General features: G+C 37.5%; 1 pseudogene across 1 annotated transcript; it reads right to left on the minus strand.

The window, feature by feature from the left end:
• Positions 1-614: 614 nt before the first annotated feature.
• LOC309805404 (beta-citrylglutamate synthase B-like) lies at positions 615-21,030 on the minus strand (annotated as a pseudogene). Its single transcript has 2 exons — positions 20,968-21,030; positions 615-1,906 (listed from the first exon to the last, which is right to left on the minus strand). The product of its transcript is annotated as a beta-citrylglutamate synthase B-like (transcript).
• Positions 21,031-22,408: the final 1,378 nt, after the last annotated feature.

Consider the following 22,408-nt stretch of genomic DNA (forward strand, 5'->3'; position numbering starts at 1 on the left):
TCATTTCCCCTTTATCATGCAAACATGCCAACTTTATCATTATAAAAACCTTTATGGGGTCACATTCACGTTGCCCTCCCACCCATATTAAGGGGGAAAAAGTCAATAAAAGAGCTCCTCAAGATTTCATAAATATGAACATAAAGTTCCTAGATAATAGTGTATAGGCTGAATTTTCAGATTTGTATAAAAAATTATAATTTAGGTAGATGTCTTCCTCATGGATTACAACACAATGTGAAGTTACACGACTCTGAAATTTGTACCAACTGTACAAAAACAAAAGAAAGAGACCATGAAAAAATTATGTCCTTCATGGCCTGAGAGCCTACACAGTTTTGAGTAATTTAAAAGGGTAATTATGAGAGCCTGGCATTTTTCTGTATCTCACCTCTTCTGCTTCTCTTCTTTGTAAATCAAAGTCAGTAACAGGTTAGTAGCAAAGGTCTCATCTATCTCCCCCTTCTTCCTTCCTAACTAATCCTACTCAGTTTTCTCTCATCTTCCTGAGCATTTTCCATGAACAGCATTGCAAGTTGGTTTAAAAAAAAATAATAGAAAAAGAAAACAGAACGAAAAAAAGGAAAGAAGAAAAAGAAAGCTTTACAAGGGTTTTGTTGGTTAATTATTTACTGGTGGAATCACTCCACCAGGAGTTTGATTTCATTGGCTAGCAGTTGGTTCATGTTGAATAGGCCCCCTGGGAGCTTGGTGAGCAGCTCTCGCTCCATGGTTTCAGGGTCGCTGTCAACAGAGCTGGAACATACGCTCATGTTCTCGACAGCAGTGTTGGCTGGGGGACCCAGCTCCGGCTCACTAGTCTCACTGACCGTGGACACCACAGAGAGCAGGGACATAATGCCAGGTGAGCCGGCTAGAGGGCAGAAGGGAGGTGGCGTATCCAGCTATGATACCAGCTACATCTAGGTTATAAGCCTTATCAAAGGCTATGAAACCTACATTTGCATTGGCCTTGCAGACACGAAGGAACCGTCGTCTTTCATCAACAGGTCAATGCCACACACATCCATTCCCAGGATATCAGACACCTGGATAGCTAGCTGTTTCCCTTGTTTACTCAATGAGCACATCATCCCGACACCACCTAGTGAGCAGTTGCTTTGCATCCTCCCATCTGTTGAACAGCGTTATCATGGTGTCAACCACACGGCCTCCCATGACAATGACATATACATCACTTCCATGAGACTCTTTAACATATCTCTGAAACAGGGATGGAACTTCATGGCAAATAAGATGGCTTAGATCAGCCAAATCATGCTTATCGTGAGCCAAGAAAACTGCTTTGCCTCTATGACACCATGTATTCTTCACTAATATTGGGATCTCCAGTATGTCTGCTTCATCAATCATTTTAGCAAAATTTTCATGACCACCATAAGAGAAAGTATCTGGCAGAGGAACACCATGACCTGCCAACTCTTGAAACGTCCAGAACTTATTAACACAGTTTAGGATGTCTTGAGGTCAGTTCATCAACCTGCATCCCATCGTCTCTAGATGGTGCAAAACAGTGATGTCACTATCACTTTGTACCCAATGGGTTGGTATTCTCACTACCACCACCGGAGGGTAGGCAGTAATTAGTTTTCCATTGATATGAAGACCCAGGTTTCCTTGATGGATTGTTAGCACCACCTCATCCATCACCACAGCCCTAAAGTCCAGTTCCTCCTCACAACATTTGGTCTTTAATGCTCGTAGGATCTCTTTTTGGGGATAGTCTTCCCTGATTTGACGATCTGTCAAAAACCACAACTTGGTGGCCACAGAGCTACATATCTTGATCGGCCTGTTCTTCCTTTTCTGGGGTTACTTCCTCCTGAATATACACTCTTTCTAGGATTGTAGGAGCTCCCACAGAGTCTGAAATCAGTAGTGCAGGCTGACAAGAAAGGTCAGAAGACTAGGGCAGAAGCTTCAGTCCTCTGCTGAAAAATCTCCTTGTATGATCCTTTTAATGTGCTGTTGGATTCTGTTTGCTAGTATTTTGTTGAGGATTTTTGCATCTATGTTCATCAGTGCTATTGGCCTGTAGTTTTCTTTCTTTGTGACATCTTTGTCTGGTTTTGGTATCAAGGTGGTGGTGGCCTCGTAGAATCAGTTTGGGAGTGTTCCTCCCTCTGCTATATTTTGGAAAAGTTTGAGAAAGATAGGTGCTAGCTCTTCTCTAAATGATAGAGTTTGCCTGTGAAGCCACCTGGTCCCAGGCTTTTGGTTGTTGGAAGATTTCTAATCACAGTCTCAATTTCATTGCTTGTGATTGGTATGTTTATATTTTCTAGTTCTTCCTGGTTCAGTCTTGGAAGGTTGTGCTTTTCTAATAATTTTTGCATTTCTTCCAGGTTGTCCATTTTATTGGCATATAGTTGCTTGTAGCAATCTCTCATGATCCTTTGTATTTCTGCAGTGTCAGTTGTTACTTCTCCTTTTTCATTTCTAATTCTATTGATTTGTTTTCTCCCTTTTTTTCTTTATGAGTCTGGCTAATGGTTTATTAATTTTGTTTATCTTCTCAAACAACCAACTTTTAGTTTTATTGATCTTTGCTATTGTTTCCTTCATTTCTTTTCCACTTATTTCTGATCTGATCTTTATTATTTCTTTCCTTCTGCTAACTTTAGGGGTTTTTTTTGTTGTTGTTCTTCTTTCTCTAATTGCTTTAAGTGTAATGTTAGGTTATTTATTTGAGATGTTCCTTGTTTCTTGAGGTAGGATTGTATTGCTATAAACTTCCCTCTTAGAACTGCTTTTGCTGCATCCCATAGGCTTTGGGTCATGGTGTTTACATTGTCATTTGTTTCTAAGTATTTTTTGATTTCTTCAGTGATCTCTTGGTTATTTGGTAGTGTATTGTTTAGCCTCCATGTGTTGTTATTCTTTACAGATTTTTTCCTGTAATTGTTACCTAGTATCATAGCGTTGTGGTTGGAAGAGATACTTGATAGGATTTCAATTTCCTTAAATTTACCCAGGCTTGATTTGTGACCCATGATATGATCTAGCCTGGAGAATGTTCCATGAACACTTGAGAAGAAAGTGTATTCTGTTGTTTTTGGAAGGAATGTCCTATAAATATCAATTAAGTCCATCTTGCTTAATGTATCATTTAAAGCTTGCATTTCCTTAATTATTTTCATTTTGTATGATTTGTCCATTGGTGAAAGTAGGGTGTTAAAGTCCCTTAATATGATTGTGTTACTGTCGATTTCCCCTTTTATGTCTGTTAGCACTTGCCTTATGTATAGAGGTGCTCCTATGTTGGGTGCATAAATATTTACAATTGTTATATCTTCTTCTTGGATTGATCCCTTGATCATTACATAGTGTCCTTCTTTGTCTCTTGTAACAGTCTTTATTTTAAAGTCTATTTTTTCTGATAGAGAATTGCTACTCCAGTTTTCTTTTGATTTCCATTTGCATGGAATACCTTTTTCCATCCCCTCACTTTCACTCTGTATGTGTCCCTAGGTCTGAGGTGGGTCTCTTGTAGACAGCATATATATGGGTCTTCTTTTTGTGTCCATTCAGCTAGTCTGTCTTTTGGTTGGAGCATTTAATTCATTTACATTTAAGGTAGTTATCGATATGTATGTTCCTATTACCATTTTCTTAATTGTTTTGGGTTTGTTATTGTAGGTCTTTTCCTTCTCTTGTGTTTCCTGCCTAGAGAAGTTCCTTTAGCATTGGTTGTAAAGCTGGTTTGGTGGTGCTGAATTCTCTTACCTTTTGCTTGTCTGTAAAGGTTTTAATATCTCCATCGAAACTGAATGAGATCCTTGCTGGGTAGAATAATCTTGGTTGTAGGTTTTTCCCTTTCATCACTTTCAATATGTCCTGCCACTCCCTTCTGGCTTGCAGAGTTTCTGCTGAAAGATCAGCTGTTAACCTTATGGGGATTCCCTTGTATGTTATTTGTTGTTTTTCCTTTGCTGATTTTAAAATTTATTCTTTGTATTTAATTTTTGGTAGTTTGACTAATATGTGTCTTGGCATGTTTCTCCTTGGATTTATCCTGTATGGGACTCTCTGCACTTTCTGGACTCGACTATTTCCTTTCCAACCTTAGGGAAGTTTTCAACTATAATTTCTTCAAATATTTTCAGTCCCTTTTTCTCTTCTTCTTCTGGGACCCCTATAATTCGAATGTTGGTGCCTTTAATGTTGTCCCCAAGGTCTCTAAAACTGTCCTCAATTATTTTAATTCTTTTTTCTTCATTCTGCACTGCAGTAGTTATTTCCACTATTTTATCTTCCAGGTCACTTATCCATTCTTCTGCCTCAGTTATTCTGCTATTGATTCCTTCTAGATACTTTTTAGTTTCATTTATTATGTTGTTCATCATTGTTTGTTTCCTCTTTAGTTCTTCTAGGTCCTTGTTAAACGTTTCTTGTATTTTCTCTGTTCTATTTCCAAGATTTTGGGTCATCTTTACTATCATTACTCTGAATTCTTTTTCAGGTAGACTGCCTATTTCCTCTTCATTTTTTTTGGTCTGGTGGGTTTTTACCTTGCTCTCTCATCTGCTGTGTGTTTCTCTGTCTTCTCATTTTCCTTCACTTACTGTGTTTAGGGTCTCCTTTTTGCAGGCTGCAGGTTCGTAGCTCCCATTGTTTTTGGTGTCTGCCCCCCCAGTGGCTAAGTTTGGTTCAGTGGGTTGTGTAGGCTTCCTGGCGGAGGGGACTAGTGCCTGTGTTCTGGTGGATGAGGCTGGATCTTGTCTTTCTGGTGGGCAGGACTATGTCTGGTGGTGTGTTTTGGGGTGTCTGTGACCTTATTATGATTTTAGGCAGCCTCTCTGCTAAGGTGTGGTGTTGTGTTCCTGTCTTGCTAGTTGTTTGGCCTTGGGTGTCCAGCACTGTAGCTTGTTGGTTGTTGAGTGGTGCTGGGTCTTAGTGTTGAGATGGAGATCTCTGGGAGAGCTTTTGCTGTTTGATATTATGTGGAGCCAGCAAGTCTCTGGTGGGCCAATATCCTGAACTCAGCTCTCCCACCTCAGAGGCACAGGCCTGACACCCGGCCAGAGCACTAAGACCCTGTCAGCCACAGAGATCAGAAGAAAAGGGAGAAAAGAAAGAAAGAAAGAAAAATAAAATAAAATAAAGTTATTAAAATAAAAAAATTGAAAATTTAATAAAAATTGAAAAATTAAAAAGTAATAAAAAGAAAAGGAAGAAAGAAAGAAACAAGAGAGCAACCAAAGAAAAAAAAATCCACCAATGTAACAAGTGCTAAAAACTACACTAAAAAAAAAAACAACCCCAAACGGACTGACAGAACCCTATGACAAATGGTAAAAGCAAAGCTATACAAACAAAATCACACAAAGAAGCATACACATACACACTCACAAAAAGAGAAAAAGGAAAAAAAAATATATATTTATCTATATATTAAAAAAAAGGAGGAAGAGAACAACCCAATCAATAAACAAATCTACCAATGATAATAAACTCTAAATACTAAACTAAGATAAACATAAAACCAGAAACAAATTAGATGCAGAAAGCAAACCCCAAGTCTACCGTTGCTCCCAAAGTCCACCACCTCAATTTTAGGATGATTTGTTGTCTATTCAGGTATTCCACAGATGCAGGATACATCAAGGTGATTGTGGAGATTTAATCCACTGCTCCTGAGGCTGCTGGGAGAAATTTCCTTTTCTCTTTGTTTGCACAACTCCCGGGGTTCAGCTTTGGATTTGGCCCCGCCTCTGCGTGTAGGTCTCCTGAGGGCGTCTGTTCTTCACTCAGACAGGATGGGGTTAAAGGAGCTGCTAATTCGGGGGCTCTGGCTCACTCAGGCCGGGGGGGAGGGAGGGGTACGGAATGCGGAATGTGGGGTGAGCCTGCGGCGGCAGAGGCCAGAGTGACATTGCACCAGCCTGAGGCGCACTGTGTATGCTGCCGGGGAGGTTGTCCCTGGATCACAGGACCCTGGCAGTGGCAGGCTGCACAGGCTTCCGGGAGGGGAGGTGTGGATAGTGACCTGTGCTTGCACACAGCCTTCTTGGTGGCGGCAGCAGCAGCCTTAGCGTCTCATGCCCGTCTCTGGGGTCCTTGCTGATAGCCGCGGCTCGCGCCCGTCTCTGGAGCTCCTTTAAGCAGCGCTCTTAATCCCCTCTCCTCGCGCACCAGGAAACAAAGAGGCAAGAAAAAGTCTCTTGTTTCTTTGGCAGCTCCAGACTTTTTCCTGGACTCCCTCCCGGTTAGCTGTGGCGCACTAACCCCTTCAGGCTGTGTTCACGCCGCCAACCCCAGTCCTCTCCCTGGGATCCAACCAAAGCCCGAGCCTCAGCTCCCAGTCCCCTCCCATCCTGGCGGGTGAGCAGACAAACCTCTCGGGCTGGTGAGTGCTGGTCGGCACCGATCCTCTGTGCAGGAATCTCTCCACTTTGCCCTCCGCACCCCTGTTGCTGCGCTCTCCTCCGCGGCTCCGAAGCTCCCCCCTCCGCCACCCACAGTCTCTGCCCGTGAAGGGGCTTCTAGTGTGTGAAAACCTTTCCTCCTTCACAGCTCCCTCCCACTGGTGCAGGTCCCGTCCCTATTCTTTTGTCTGTTTTTTCTTTTGCCCTACCCAGGTACGTGGGGAGTTTCTTGCCTTTTGGGAGGTCTGAGGTCTTCTGCCAGCGTTCAGTAGGTGTTCTGTAGGAGTTGTTCCACATGTAGATGTATATCTGATGTATTTGTGGGGAGGAAGGTGATCTCTGCGTCTTACTCCTCCATCTTGAAGGTCTCTCCCGTTTACCTTTTAAAGGATGTGTTTGAAAAAAAAAGGAAGAACCAGTCGATAAGCAAAGATAGAAGTTTTTTTTAAATAAAAAGATATAATTATAGAAAAAGGCATCAGAGGAGAGGAAAATGTAGTCCACCATGCAAATGAATGGAAACCTACTGATTTTTTTTGCAAATGGGAAGAGTCTGGACAATCTTTCCAAGAGTCCTTAATAGGAACTCCAGTGTTACTGATCTCAGTTTAAAACTGAAAATAAAATCCATGTTGCTGATCTCAGTTTAAAACTGAAAATAAAATGTATCTAGGTCCTTAGAATAGGTTAATAAAATAATCTTTTGAATAAATAAAGGGTTACAAAATAACATTAGCTGGGTTTGTGGATTGAGGCATTTGAACTCTGGAGTTTTCAATCTAATTCCTGAAATTCTGATGCATCAGAAGGTAGTAAGTGACATTCAGAGTCTCCCTCTAGGGAGGCCAGCTCAGAACCTGGCTTGTATTTTTTCTCAAAGGTTGGTTCTGGAAGAAGATTCTACAATTTCTTTCAATTACCTGTTCTAGCAACCAAAAAACTTTGCAGTCAGGACACTGTTCTTTCTGCATATTCTAATTTCTTCCTGGAGCAATTTAATTCCATTTCCTTAGTGCATATGGGAAATACACAGCATTTGGTGCCAGACTTGAAGTAAGATGGATGAGTTAAAATAAAAACCGGCTTTTCAAAATGGTGGTGTAGCTAAGTCTTTTAAACTCGGACAGAAATGGAGAGAGAATTAAGTCAGGAGAGTGTGTTTTAACTCCAAGGCATAGAAGATCTAGGGTTTTTCCTCCTTGATGGAATTGGGGAATAAGAAGGTGCCTCCAGGTGAGTGTGACACAGAGGTTTCAACCTCAGACTAGATAGATCCCAGCCTCTTCTGTCTGGCTTGTTCTACCCTCTCTCTATTTCTGTGGTAGTTGGAAGGACGTATCTGATGTCTCTGTTCTGATTGTCTGGCAGGAGGAGAGAGTGTCTGACTCCCAGTTTGGCAGCAAATGCTTCTGCAGTACCTCTGGTTTGTTCAAACTGAGAGTGCAGAGTCTATCACCAGCTCTACTGACTTGCTGCCTGATCATGGGTACAGTGAGGCCACTGTTCTCTTTACTGTCACCCTTACATCCTTAAAGAGTCATATCAAGTCACCTGTCAGATTTCTTCTTTCCAGGCAAAAATACTTGAGTTCCTGCAATCTTCCCTCAAAGATGTACACAAACATTTTTTAACTTTCAAAATAATTGAAACTAACTTCTATAACAAGGCTCTAACAATAACTTGATTAAAGTAGAAGCCACTTTCTTATTCCTTCATATTATATCTAACTAATACATTGAGGATCTAACTACTACTTTTAAAATTAAATGGCTGCTTTAATAATCTATGTTGACTTTGTGATCCAAATGACAGGAAATCACCTTCTATGACACTATTAGTAAGAGAAAGTATGTAACAATAGGCTTTTAGACCAGGCCTAAAAGAAGACATAAAATAGATAAGATAGAAATAAAAGTTGTTAACCAGAAATTTCAAAAAGAAAGGCCTTTGTTTTATTGCTTGACTATTTTTTGTGCATTAAAAGGAGCTAATGACTCCCTCCTTTTTATAAATCACATCTTTCTTGTTACTCTATAGTTATAATTGCAATAAAAATTACTAAAATGTTCTTAGGTAGATAGACTGGGAAGGACTCCACATCTGGAGGAAATGTCTGATTCTGGCACAGTCAAGGATATAGTGAGGAAGAAGAAACTAATATTGAATGATTGATAGATGATCCTTCATTACAAGACTAAAAGACAACAGAGCATTTCAGTTTTATACAATAACTCAGAGCATCATCAACAAAACCTTATTGAAGGTCTGGTGGTTTTAGACTCTCAGAGCCATCCAAACATATATCTAAGAGAGAAAGTGCTAAGAGAGCAAGTGATATATCTAAGAGAGCAAAACTCATGCCCGTCTGTGAGGGATTCTGGGAAGTTGGTAGTATTGGCTGGTAGAGAAGAGGAAGAAGAAAGTCCAGGCAGGATTGGAAACAGGAGAACTGATCCTTCGTGGAGAACTCTCTATTACATTTTGTCCAAAGAGATGGGAGAAAGTTAGTGTGATTAATATTAGCGCAAGTATTCATGGAGGTCCAACTTAGTGGAGGTGTTTGGGTGGTTCAAAAACATGCCTGATGTACTTACTACATACTAGCTGCTGGGGATGCAAAGACAAATAAGGCAAATCCCTGCCAAAGAGAAACTTACAATAACAGAAATAGAAATGATAAGTAATATACAGGGTGGCAGAACCATCTGTGAATTAACTCTGTTGGTAGTGAAACTCCCAGCAAAGAGGGAACATGGAAGCAGGCTGATAAAAATTCAAAAAATTGAGGGGAGTCACAGAAAAGTGGGCTGAAATACAGAGCTGGACTCCATTCTCCAGAAGGAACTGGAGTGCTGAAGAAAAATTTGAAGCAGAAGGTCAGTGATATGGATGATGCCAACACTCTTGGGAACAGAGAAAGGCTGTCATTCATTGACCACATTGGTATATACACTCATCCACCAGTCTGAATGAAATATATTGCCTGCCATATCAGTAAACAAAGGATGTTGCAGCCATCAAGCCATCACATTATAGCTGCCCCTATGGTGCACCCTGAGGAAACTCAGGATGAGAAATCACAGGCCCCAGATAGCTGAGGTGTATATCAAAGGAATGATTTCAGTGAGCCCAGAATCTTGCATCTTCTATACATAGAAAAATGATAAATTCCTTAACTTGAGATATCTTGTTTTCTTTAATTAACAGTAATGTTTAGATGTTCCAACTACCTGGTCTTTGTTGCAAAAACTCCTATATATCTTGGCTGCCCCCCACCCCACCCCCATTCTTCTTTGCAGCAGTCTCTCAGAGTTATTTGTGATGCTGCATCCTGGGCTTAACTCCTCAGTTTTGTCTGCCAAATAAAACATAACTCTCAACTTTTAGGTTGTGTGTTTTTTTTTTCCAGTTGACACCAGGTATCTGGTCTTTGCCAAAAAGACATATTTTAGAACTGGAGATTTCTGCTGCACTACCTGCCTTAGAGAGGAATGTCTCAGGAGCTGGGAGTAGAGCTGAGCTTGTTTGAGGTACACACAGTGACTAATGTGATTACAGCTGGGGAAGGGGGCTCACATTTTATTACTAAAAGAATAGTGGGACAGATTGCCCATAGAGGAGAGAGCCAGCACATTGCTGAATTTGTAAAGAAAGGTTTCAGGAAGAAATGAAATTAAGGTGGGTCTTGAAGAAAAGGGAAGGTGCCTTAGATAGGGAGAATAAACAGGGAAAGGCAGGGGACTCAGTATGAACAAAACACAAGAGGGGGTTCGAATGCACATAGTATGTATGGGGAATGATAAGTACATCAGTTCGGCTGGATCAGAGGGTTTGTATAAGCAAATAATAATCAAGTAGAGTGGAAAAGTGAGTTGGCGCCAGATTGTAATAGCCTTGAAATACCAGTCTAAATATTTTGGACTGTATCCTAGCAGAGAAAATTGATTTTTTCATTTTGGAGTGGAAGTCTAGCAATATTTTGAGAAGGTTATAATCTTGTATCAATGTATGGAGTGGATAAGGTAGAGGTCAGAATGAGAAGATATTGCCGTTAAGATACTAGAGCCTGGAATTCAGTAGTAGTGGTGGGAAAGGAAAGAAGGAGTTGTGAAAGGCATTACAAAGGAAGACTTGATAAGAGGTATTAAGAATTCCTCCAGAGTTTTATATTTAGGAGGCTGAATAATGATGAGACCATTGCCTGAAATATCAAAATCCAGAGGAGAAGCTGGTTTGGTGGGAAAATAATTAGCTTAGATTTAGTTGTGTTAAATTGAGGTGATAATAATACAAGTAATTATAAATGCCAGGTCTGAAATTCAGTAAAGAAATTAGGTTCAAGATGTATGTCTGAGAATCCTCCTGGTCGAAGTGAAAGTTTAAGCCCTGAGAATAAATGATTCTCTATGAGAATATGTAGAACAGTGATTCTCCACCCAGGCCATGTATTATAATCACTGTTGCAGTGGAGCTGTTTCTGCCTGCCCCCTCTTCTGCTAAAAGAAGACCTCTGTTCATTGTAGGAGCTGCCTTTCTTCCTCTCCCTGTGATTCTGGTGGTGGGCGGGGGGGAGGCTACAATTAGGGGGTCCCACTTCTCCATCATATAGGAGGGCCTGCAACCCAGTATGGACAATCAGAGCATCCATCTCCTAGATGTAATGACTGGTCCAAACGTAGGGACATGACTCAGTATCTTTTTAGTATTTAGCCTGTAGACCAAGGTAATGAGGGCCAGAGTCTTTTCTCTGTAATCACTAACTATGAATGATGGGAACCAAAATTTTCCTATATTCCTCTTTTCCACCACATAAAGAAAGCCTGCCTGACAATGCAGCCACTTCATAGGGAAACAGAGACAGGGTCCTAATGATACCATTTGAATCCCTAGAACCAGATGTTCCTGAATGTAGTCCTACCACATGTCTGCTAACATGGCCACTTCATTTATATGCTATCATACCACAGTGGGGGGAGGGGGACACTGACAAAGGCTGCCTAATATTAATTGGCTAAGTCACCTTGTTTATTTGGGTGTTTTGATCTTTGTAATGAGACAGTAGTTCTGTATCTTGATTATAGTGGCAGTTACACAAAACTTCTCATGTGATAAAATGACAGATCTATACACACTCATTGTACCAATGTCAGTTTCCTGGTTTTGATATTGTACTATGGTTATCTAAGATGTAAATGAACTGGGAGAGTCTGGGTGAAGCTAATCTTTTCAACTTCCTGTAAATCCATAATTATTTCAAAATAAAAATCTTTAAACATTGCTGTTTATGAGACATTTAAATATAAAGATACAGAAAAGTGAAAAGCTAAAGGATGAGAAAATATATTCCATGCAAATAATAACAAAAATTAAGTTAATAGATATGTTACTATCAGAAAAACTAAACTTTAAAATTAGAGGCATTAATGTGAGATAATGAGGGTCACTCCATGGTGGCAAAACTGTAATTTATTAGAAAACTATCTGATAACATAACCTCAAAATATATAAAGCAAAAATTGACTTAAAAGAAGAAATAGACAAACCCACAATCATAATGGGAGATTTTAACATACTTTTCTCAGTAATTAATAGATCAAACTGATAAAAAATTCAGTAGTAATATAGAACCTTAGGACAATAAATTAATATATGCCCAGAATTGTACAACTACAAAATGTATACATTTAGGAAAATCAACTCCCTACTGGGTCATAAAGCAAGTTTCAACAATTTTCAAAGACTGAAAGCATTCAGACTTTATTCTTTGACTACAATGCAGTTAGGTTTGAAATCACAAACAAGAGATAATTAGAAAATTCCTTATGTTTGAAAATCGATAAAAACATATTTCTAATAGCTAATGTGTCAAATAATTCATAATGGAAATTTAAAATAATATTCACATTGGATGATGAAAGCGTTATATATCAAAACTTGTTTGATTCACCTAAAGTAGTATCTAGAGGTTGATTTAGGTCTTAATTGTTTATATAAGAACAGAAGAAGGACTAAACTAATGAGCTAAGTATTCAAGTCAAGATGTTAGAAAAAGAATAGCAGAGAAGAAAACCTCAAAGAAAATATCAAGAAGAAAATAATAAAGATAAGAATAGTAATTAATGAAATGGTAAACAAACTGACAATAGTAAGCATCAACAGGATAAAATTTGGTTTTTTGAAAGATCAATACATTTCACAAACCTCTGGCAAACTTGAATAAAAGAGAAGGCATATATAAATAATATCAGTGATTTCAAATAGAGGTTATTACTGCAGATGTTTCAGACATAAAGAAGACAGTAAGAGGCTATTAGGAACAACTTTATGCCAACATGCTCCAAAATTAGATGACATAGAAAAATTCTTAGAAAAACTTATGTTAAGAAAAGATAAAATTCTCTTCACAAAGGAAAAAATACAAGCCCCAGATGGCTTTACAGGCAAGTTTTATCAAACATTTAAGCAAAAAAATAATCCTAGTCTTAAGGAAATCATTCTGGAACATAGCTAAGGAGGGAACGTTACTGACAACTTGTGATACTATCATAATTTTGACAAGGATAGTATGAGAAAGGAAAATTATAGGTCAGTCTCACTCATTAATACATATGGAAAACCCTAAACAAAACAGTAGCTATCAAAATCTATGTATGAAAATGTTAGTATATTATTGCCAAGTTGGGTTTATTCCTTCCACGAAAGACTGATTTAATATAAGAAAACCAATATATGTAATTTTTCATATAATTAGCTTAAAGTAGAAAAATTATATCATGATTTTAGCTGATAAAACTATTTCATAAAATTTGACAGTCATTCAACATAACAGTCCACAAGCATTCTAAGAAATAGAAGGAAAATTACTGAAACCCTGAAAACATTCCCTTTAAGATTAGAAAAGCTACAAGGTACCTGCCATCACTATTTGCATTCAACACTGAATTAGAGACCCCAGCCAGCATGGTAATGTAAGAAAAAATCAAAGATATAAGGGTTGGAAAGGAATTGTTCTGTCTGTGAAGAAAACCTAAAATAATCTACAAATAAATTATTGTAATTAAAAGAAGTAAAATATACTCATAGTTAAAAAACTAGATGACATAAAAGAAAAAAAAACTTATCTATAATCTTAACACTCAGAAAAGATCAAATGTGGGCTTCCCTGGTGCCGCAGTGGTTGGGAGTCCACCTGCCGATGCAGGGGGCACGGGTTCGTGCCCCGGTCTGGGAAGATCCCACATGCCACGGAGCAGCTGGGCCTGTGAGCCATGGTCGCTGAGCCTGCGCGTCCGGAGCCTCTGCTCCGCAACGGGAGAGGCCACAACAGTGAGAGGCCCTCGTACCACAAAAAAAAAAAAAAAAAAAAAAAAAAAAAAGATCAAATGTAACATGTTGATATAATTTCCTGTAATTTTTTCTCCATGTATTTTTTTAATTTTTATTTTTTTACATACCTAACATTGTATCATACATATGCAGTTTTGTAGGCTTGCTTTACATTTTAGCCTTGCTTTTTAAAAAAAGTTATTTAAAAAATGAGTTTGTTGAAAATATTCTCTTTTTATGGATGATAATAATGTTTAGGGAGTTTCCAAATGTTTCTATTATAAATAGCCTTGTTGTAAAGAGCTTTGTCTTCATGTCACAGTATGTCCTTGTGATACATTCTTAAATGAGGCCTACCTTAAAGACCATAATGTCCTAAAGACATTGGTCCATTATCGTCTTCTAAGACCATAACTATCCTAAAGACTCTTAATAAATATTACTAAATTGCTCTCCAAACTGTGTCACATTAATTAAGCTACAACCACCAGATAATATATTTTCAACTTATGAAACCCAACAATAATTTAATATTATCATTTGAATTGAATTTGAATATCATTTATCTTTGCTATTTTGACAATAGGAATTTTTTAAAGTAAACTATTTTTTAGAGCAGTTTTAGATTCAGAGCAAAATTGAGAGAAAGGTCATAGCCTCCCCCACTATCAATAACCTCCACCAGAGTGGTGCATTAGTTTCACTTATGAGCATAGACAGTAGGAATTTACATCCTATTTTATTTGGTATTTCCTTGGTTACTAGTAAGGTTGAATATCTTTCATGTTCCTGACCCACTTATACTTTTCCATATATTTTCTCTCTCCTTTTGCCATTTATCTATGGTAGTTCAAGTATCTTTATGATTTAAAAAATTGGTTAAATTCTGATTATAGTGAGAATATTATCATTTCTCTACTTTTGTTATAAGTTGTTTTCCAGTTTGATTTTTTGCTTTCTACTCACAAATAATAGTTTTTATATTTTTCATAAGATGTATAGCAAAAAATTGATTACTATTATATTTTAACCTGCATTCCCATGTTTTTAGTGAGAATTATTATTTTGTTTCAGAGGAATTGAGAAACATTAGAATATCATATATACACATTACCCAAAAAACAGGACATAGAAGAAAGGAAAGAAGATAGTTTTAGAGCTGGGAAAGCCACAGCGGTTCAGGAGTCCCAAGTAAAAATCTAGTTGATGACAGATTTATTTATTCATTCATTCATTTTTAAAGATATCAGAAAGCGCCCACCATATGTCTAGCCTTGTGCATATGGTAGACACTCTGAAGAAGAGTGATTATATGGACAGGAAAACTATTCCAGATGCTCCTATCTAATCTTTTCAAGATCATGACAATGAAAGAGAGAGAGGGGGCAAAGGGATTAAGTTCTACAGTCTCAGGATGAAGAGAGTCTAAAAAAGATAGAGAGAAAGGAAAAGTGAAGGCTGGCTGAGCCAGCACAGCTCTTTTTAATATTTCAGTCACATAGTAATATGAGAGATGACAAAAGTGTCCACATCTCTGTTAAACCTTTTAACCATGTACAGTGATCACTACCAACTGAAAGTGGCCAATTAAGAGTCCCAGTGCCTAGTCAGTGGTAACAGTCATTTTTCTGAGGGTGGCATGGGTGTGTTTGTGTGTGTGTGTGTATTTTAGGGGGAGGAATGGAAAAGAACATTCAATTTCTTCTCTCTAAAAGCTAACATTCCTCTGTTTTTTTTTAAACTATTTTTTTTCCTGTTAGCTAATGGGCTTAAAATTTGCCCACTGGTTTATCAAAGGTATGATTTTATTTCCTTTGGGGAAAAAGAGATGAAAGGAATATCAGAGAATTCCTGTCCATAACTTTATATGGTTGCTTCTTCAGTTTTTGCCACTTCCTCAGTTTTTGTTCCTTCTTATTAGGGTTGTTCTCTGAAACTTCTAAAATGATCAAATTTAATACCATAACTAATCATTTTGAGCCTTCCTTAAAAACTAGGCTAAGAATTTGCTTCCAATTCTATTTCCTATCTCAATGTATGGTCAGTAACATTGTCCACATGATCTCATAGAATATTATCAGTTAGCAATATAGTACAAATAATATGAAATTAGCAATATAAATTTCTTGAAATTTAAATTTTGAAAATATTAGCTCTCCTATTATCAGATTCCCTTGGGGAAATTTAACCCCCACCCCACACCCCCACATAGTAAATTGCCCCTTCTGGTTTTTATTCTGCCACTGAAATTTTAGTAGCTTCTTTAGCATTCCCTAATCCAACCTCAAATCTCACACCTGGGTATACAGATTGAAAAGCTCATTGCATTCTAGGCAAAAATAAATGAAAAGGGACCTACACTAACACACACGCTTTCAGTCTTTTCAAATATTAGGATGAAAATAATATTACAAGCACAGAGGTAGGAAAATGGGTTAATTACAAAATGACAAAAATCAGGCTGATTTGGATTTCTTTTGCAATATTAAGTATAAGAGGACAATGAGTAAAGTCTATAGCAATAATGAGAAAAGATCGTATTTTTGGAATTTTATACCCAACTATTTTTATATGTGAGGGTAAAGGAAAGGCATTTTCTTATATGTAATGACGTATATTTTTCTTGATAAAATCACTGATAGATGAAGCAAAATTTAGAGCTCAAGAATGGGGAAATAAAAAAACAAAGCTAAATATGATTAATTGTGGTTGATCTGGATATATAACTAATCTTGAAAGAGGCAATATGTGATGTAAATACAACACAATAGCAATAATCTAGACTTTTCACCTCAGAATTTGTTAACCAGAGCTGAGAACATGAATGTAAAAAGAATGGGGCTGAGCATGAAAGCAGCCCAAAGAAAGCTAGATGTAAGCAATTGTGATACATCTTGTTATTAACTTGAGAAAGAAGTTTTATGGTGTAAATATAATAACACAATAATAACCTACACCTCAAATCTCAGATATTGTTATGAAAAGCTGAAAACTAGGTGGGGGAGGAGGACGTGGGGTTAAAATATGTTATAACAACAATAGCATACGGAGAGAGAAGAGGAGTATTTAGTTAATGGCATCGTTTAGAACTGCTAGTACATGGTAATAATAAAAAGCAGACCAACTTCAAGTTGATTTTATTCTTGTTTTTAAATTCTGTTGACGACAAAGAAAATTTTCCTCTATTCTTCTAGGTTCTTCTGGCTGGTCTAAGAATTAATGAGATAGATTAACAGGAGAAAAATCAAATTTAATTTTGTGTGTACAGGAACCCCATATACATGAGAGGTTCAGAGATAGAAAGGTAAAGTGACGTATGTATGCCATCCTTAGCTAAGGAATGGGGTAGGGTCCTGGTGCTCTCAAGGGCAGGAGGTTCATTCACAGGAAGATAAAAAGAAGAGCAGATACTGGGTAATTAGATGTTTGTCCTGCCATATAGATGGGGCCACTAAGATAAAACTGATCTCTGGTAATAACTTTTTTTCTGGGAACAATCCCCAATTTGAACTCTTCTAGGTAGTTAAGAAAGGAGCAGTAGTTTCTCTGTAGCTCACAGTAATCCTCATACCAAAGTAGCACGTTTTAGGGATGCCTATTCTGAACTTTTACAGTTCTCTAAACCATTTAAATTTCCTAAGCCCATTCACACTGCTGCCACCGACCACCCTCTCCTTCTACGCCAATGGTCCTAAACAGGGAGAATTTAAATATATTGCTTAATATCAACATTAACAGAAAGCAATATAAGTTTTAAAATGCCTTTAAAGGTGACCACTAATAGAATTTAAAAGAAGTTCCAACACACTGGAAAATTTAAAGTACAGAGGAAGTGGGGAAACTTCTAGTAAGTGACTGTGGAGTGACATGATTATGTGAACCACACAACAGATAATAATCACAATAACTGGATAAAATATTTTTAAATGCAATGAATTAAAGGTACTGGAAAGCAAAGGAAATAGAAGCCAGAAGAAAATTTTCTCTTGAAAAACTGCAGCTAGAAGGGGTGATTGCAAGGTTATACTTGACCTGAGAAGAGCCTGGCCTGAAGGTTATTCCTAATCCCCAAGGCTCCAGAGCTGGGAAAACATAGATGTAAATCAGCCTTACTAGCTAAGGTGCCAGATTAGACTTCAGAGTTGAAAAAGCAGCTGGAAATATAAGGAGAAATTCTGAGTGGGACAATAATAAAGAGTAAGACCCCGAATCTAAATTCCTGGGTGACAGATAAACCCATGTATGGAGTAGCCTCCAGGGGACATAGCAAAAAATACGGAGACTTGAAAAATAGAGCTTCACAGAGTAAGAGCTGTGAATTGCTTTTTTTTTTTTTTAACCAAATGTATTTCCCAACTGTGTGCAGTTTGAGCAAGATAAAGTTGAAAATTTAGGGCTTAAAGCGTTAGAGAACAGAGCCTGAGAATTGTATATTATCTTGAGATGGGGGAAGTGGGCCCCCTAGAAGCAAGAATACTTTAGAGTGAGTCTTCAAATATGAGTATAATGTCTGTCCAAATCCTTGGATGACTGAAATTATACAGGCACAAGGTGTGCCCCAAGCTAATATAGGAGTAACCATAAACCGTAAGATTAGAACAGATATATCAGCAGTTACAGGACTCAGGGCATACTAAGTTTTCAATTTGAATTTAGGCAAGTGAATTACCTAGAGAGAATTAGGCAAGAGAATAAAAAGACAACAATCTGCAGATGAACACAACAGAATTCTAAATCACTACACCATATTATTATATAGTGTCTAGTTTCCAACCAAATATGACTAGACATTCAAAGAAACAGGAAAGTGTGACCCATACTCAGGAAAAGTGGAAGTCAATAGAAAATGACTCCAAGTGGGTCCAGATGTTGACCTAGCAGACCAAGACTTCAAAGCAACTACTATAAATATATTCATAGAATTAATGGAAAATATGTTTAGTGAACTAAAAATAAATGTTCTTCTTGGTCAAAATTTTTTGGCAGTTTTGGTCCTTTCCTGTTCCCTGTAAATTTTAGAATTTGTTTGTCAATTTCTGCAAAAGACGCTGCAGGGGTTTTGATAGGGATTATAGAGAAACTATAGATCAATTTGATATCCTAACAATATTGAGTCTTCAAATCTATGAACATGGGATGTCTCTTTCCATTCACACTTGGTTCTCTGTATCCTTGAGTTCTACACCCATGAATTCAACCAACTGGGATTTGAAAATACATGAAAAAAAGTCAGAAATTTCCAAATATTAAAACTTGAATTTGCTGTGCACTGGCAACTCTTTACATAGCCTTTACATTGTGTTTACAGCTATTTACATAGCCCTTACATTGTATTAGGTAATATAAATAACCTGGAGATGAGTTAAAGAATATGGGATGTGTGTAGGTTATATGCAAATACTGCACCATTTTATGTAAGATATTTGAGTATCCTCAATTTTGGTATCTGAAACTGGGCTCTGGAAATAATCTCCTGAAAATACTGGAAGACAGCTATATTTAGATCTTCTCTAATTTTTATCAAAAATGTTTTGTAATTTTTAGTGTACAACTCTCCCACTGCTTTTGTTAAATTTATTCCTAAGTATTTTGTTCTTTTTGTTGCTATTACAAATGGAATTCATTTCATTTTCAGATTGATTATTGGTAGTATATAAGATTGATTTTTGTAAATTGATCTTATAACCTATGATTTTGCAGAATTTCTTTCTTAGTTCAAATAATTTTTTTGTATGTGGATTCCTTAGACTTTGCTACAAACAGGATCATATCACATATGCAGGTAAAGAGAGTTTTACTTCTTTCCTTACAATCTGGATGTCTTTTCTTTTCTTTTTTGATTGTACTGGCTGGAACATCCAGTTGGATGCTGGATAGAAATTGTGAGAGTAGATATCCTTGCCTTGTTCCTAATCTTACAGGGAAAGCATTCAGACTCTTACCATGAAGTACAATATTAACTGTAAGCTTTACAGAGATTCCCTTTATCAAGTTGAGGAAGTTTGTTTCTATTTCTCATTTGTTGAGAATGGGCACTGGATTTTGTCAAATGCTTTTTCTGTGTCTATTGGGATGATCATGTGGATTTTGTCTTTTATTTTCAAAATCTGCTGTATTACATTCATTATTTTCTCCTTTGCACGCTTTCTTCTCTTGTTCAGTGTCTCCTTTTATTTTTCTTATTGTTTTCCAGGACCTCCAATAATCTGTTAATCAGTGGTGGTGATAAGGGTCAGTTTTATCTTATTTATGATATTACAGGAAACACATTTAAAGTTGGTTTACTATGTAAATTTTTGCTGTTGGTTCACCAAGCAGAGATAGGTCCCTTTATTCCTTAGACTTTTATGAACTTTTAATAATAAATACTACTTAACTTTATCAAATACTTTTGCATCATTTGCCATAATCATTTTGTAACAGGGAAGAGCCAAATCTGACTACATGTTGGATCTTTCTTTTACTTTAACCTTTGCTTTCCGCTGCTTTTGTTCACTAAAAGGATACTGTCTGTACATAATGGCCTGCCTCAAGGAACCCTGCCCCTCTGCCTGAATGTTAAACCAAAGTGCCTTTGTTCAGGGAAGCATCATGACCCTGTCCACCGGTGGATGGCTGCAAGAAAGAAGAAATTGACCACCCTCCCCCCCACCCAATGCTGGCCATTCCAGGGGATATTAGCAAAACTTAGGGCCTTTTTACTTTACTTCCCCATCTTCTCCCCCTCTTTGTTCTATAAAAGAAACCGACATCCAAACCCCGATAAGATGTTTTTTCAGAGACACTAGTCTGCCATCTTCTCGGTCTGCCAGCTTTCCAAATCAAGTCGTATTCCCTGCCTCAACACCTCATCTCCGATTTATTGGCCTGTTGTGCAGCAAGCCAAGTGAGCTTGGACTAGGTAACAATTTCAGTTTTATATTTCAATATATGAATATGGTGAATTACACTGATAGATTTTGCTGATGCTAAACCATTACATTCTTGGGATAAAAATCCAAGTGATGTAATTTTGAAATGTATTATTGGAGTTAGTTATTTTTTAAAGTAATTTTATACCCACGTTCATAAGTAATATGAGTAGTATATACTTTTTTTCTTTTTCTACTGGTATCTGGTTTTGGAATCATGATTACACTAGCCTCAGGCAATAAACTGAGCAGCTTTGTAATCTGTTAAATATTCTTGGCCCTTAGCTTTTTGGAAGGAGGTATCTTTGGCCACCATTTCAATTTCTCTAATGTTCACTTACTTGTTCAAGTTTTACTTTTATTTTATCAAATTTGTCGCTTTGTATTCTTCTAGATATATCCATTTAGTCCAAGTTCAATCGAGCAAATGACCAACTGGCGACATTCCAAGAAGTTGCAGTCCTGGGGGAGGGGTACTTTATTGATTAACTGGGATTCTGTCATTCATAATAGCTACTGTAAAATATAATTCAGTATAAGCATTAATTTCTCCCTTACTCCACCCTCACAGGGAATGTCAGATTTCATACCACAGTAGAATACAACATTTCAGTGTTGTAATTAGATATGATAGAAAACTACAACTGAAGAATCATGTGATAAATCAGAAATTGTAGTGCCTAGATTCTAAGTAAATGTGAAGGAAGGAAAGGCACATCAAGATTAAGGTAGAGGCAGAAAAATGCCTCTGGGATTGTGGCAAAGACTGGAAAGAATGGGACCAGGGTGAAGTGAAGGCATTGGGGTAGTTTCCCTGAGGGCAAGGGCTGTGTAGCCCCAGCTCCACTCACAGGTGCCTGGAATAAGGGTGTTTAATGATACTGTTAATGGGTAAATTGAAGGCTGGGCGAGAAAGAGAGAGAGAGTGTTTTTGCACTAGCACTAGTTGTGTGATCTTGGACGAGGGCTTACACTTTGTGTGACTATTTCATCGTTTGTAAAAAGAGAATTGTTTTTTTTCCTCATCAGGATTGAAAGGGCTAATTTATGCAAAGCATCTATCCCTGTGCCTAATTTGTTTAAGCATTTCATAATTGCCAGTTAAAAGAAATTTCCCTTTTCTGTATTATAAAATTGCCAGGAATTTTTGCTAGTAGTCAGGAAACTTTGTTTTTTTTCAGCATATCTTCCTCCTTTGCCAAGACTGTTACAAACCAGTAACCCCGGGGTGAACAAAAAGGGCCTGTTCTTGAGAAGAAAATCCTGTTCTTTAAATTCTGTGGCTTCTGTATGGAAACATCCATTTGTTGTGGTACTGGCTATCTTGGGTGCCTCTACCTACCCCTTTGTAGGAGAAGGCTAATCTGCTTACATATTTTCAGTGAAGACAGTTGTGTACTTGGAATTGTATGTTGAGGATCAGGTAGGAACTTACGCCTTTCATTGTTTTTAAGAACTACAGTGAATGTAAACTACTCAGAGCAGGGATTTTGTTTCAGCAATCATTTTATTCTTAGCACCTGTAATAGTACCTGGTAGGAAGTGATACTGAATAAATACTTTCTATGATTCTCAGCCATTGCTTTATTTTAAAATTTATTTTATTTCCCTAGACTTTCCTTGTTTTTGATGACCTTGACAGTTCCAGGTGTACTCATCAAGTATTCTGTAAAAGGTCCTTGGGATTTATCTGATTTTTTTTCATGATTAGACAGGGGTTATGAGTTTTTGGAAAGAAGACCATAGAGGTACAGTATCATTTTCATCATACCATATCATGGG

This window comes from Mesoplodon mirus (assembly GCF_964341445.2).
Source record: "Mesoplodon mirus genome assembly, chromosome: 5".
In the NCBI taxonomy this organism is placed as follows: Eukaryota; Metazoa; Chordata; class Mammalia; order Artiodactyla; family Ziphiidae; genus Mesoplodon; species Mesoplodon mirus.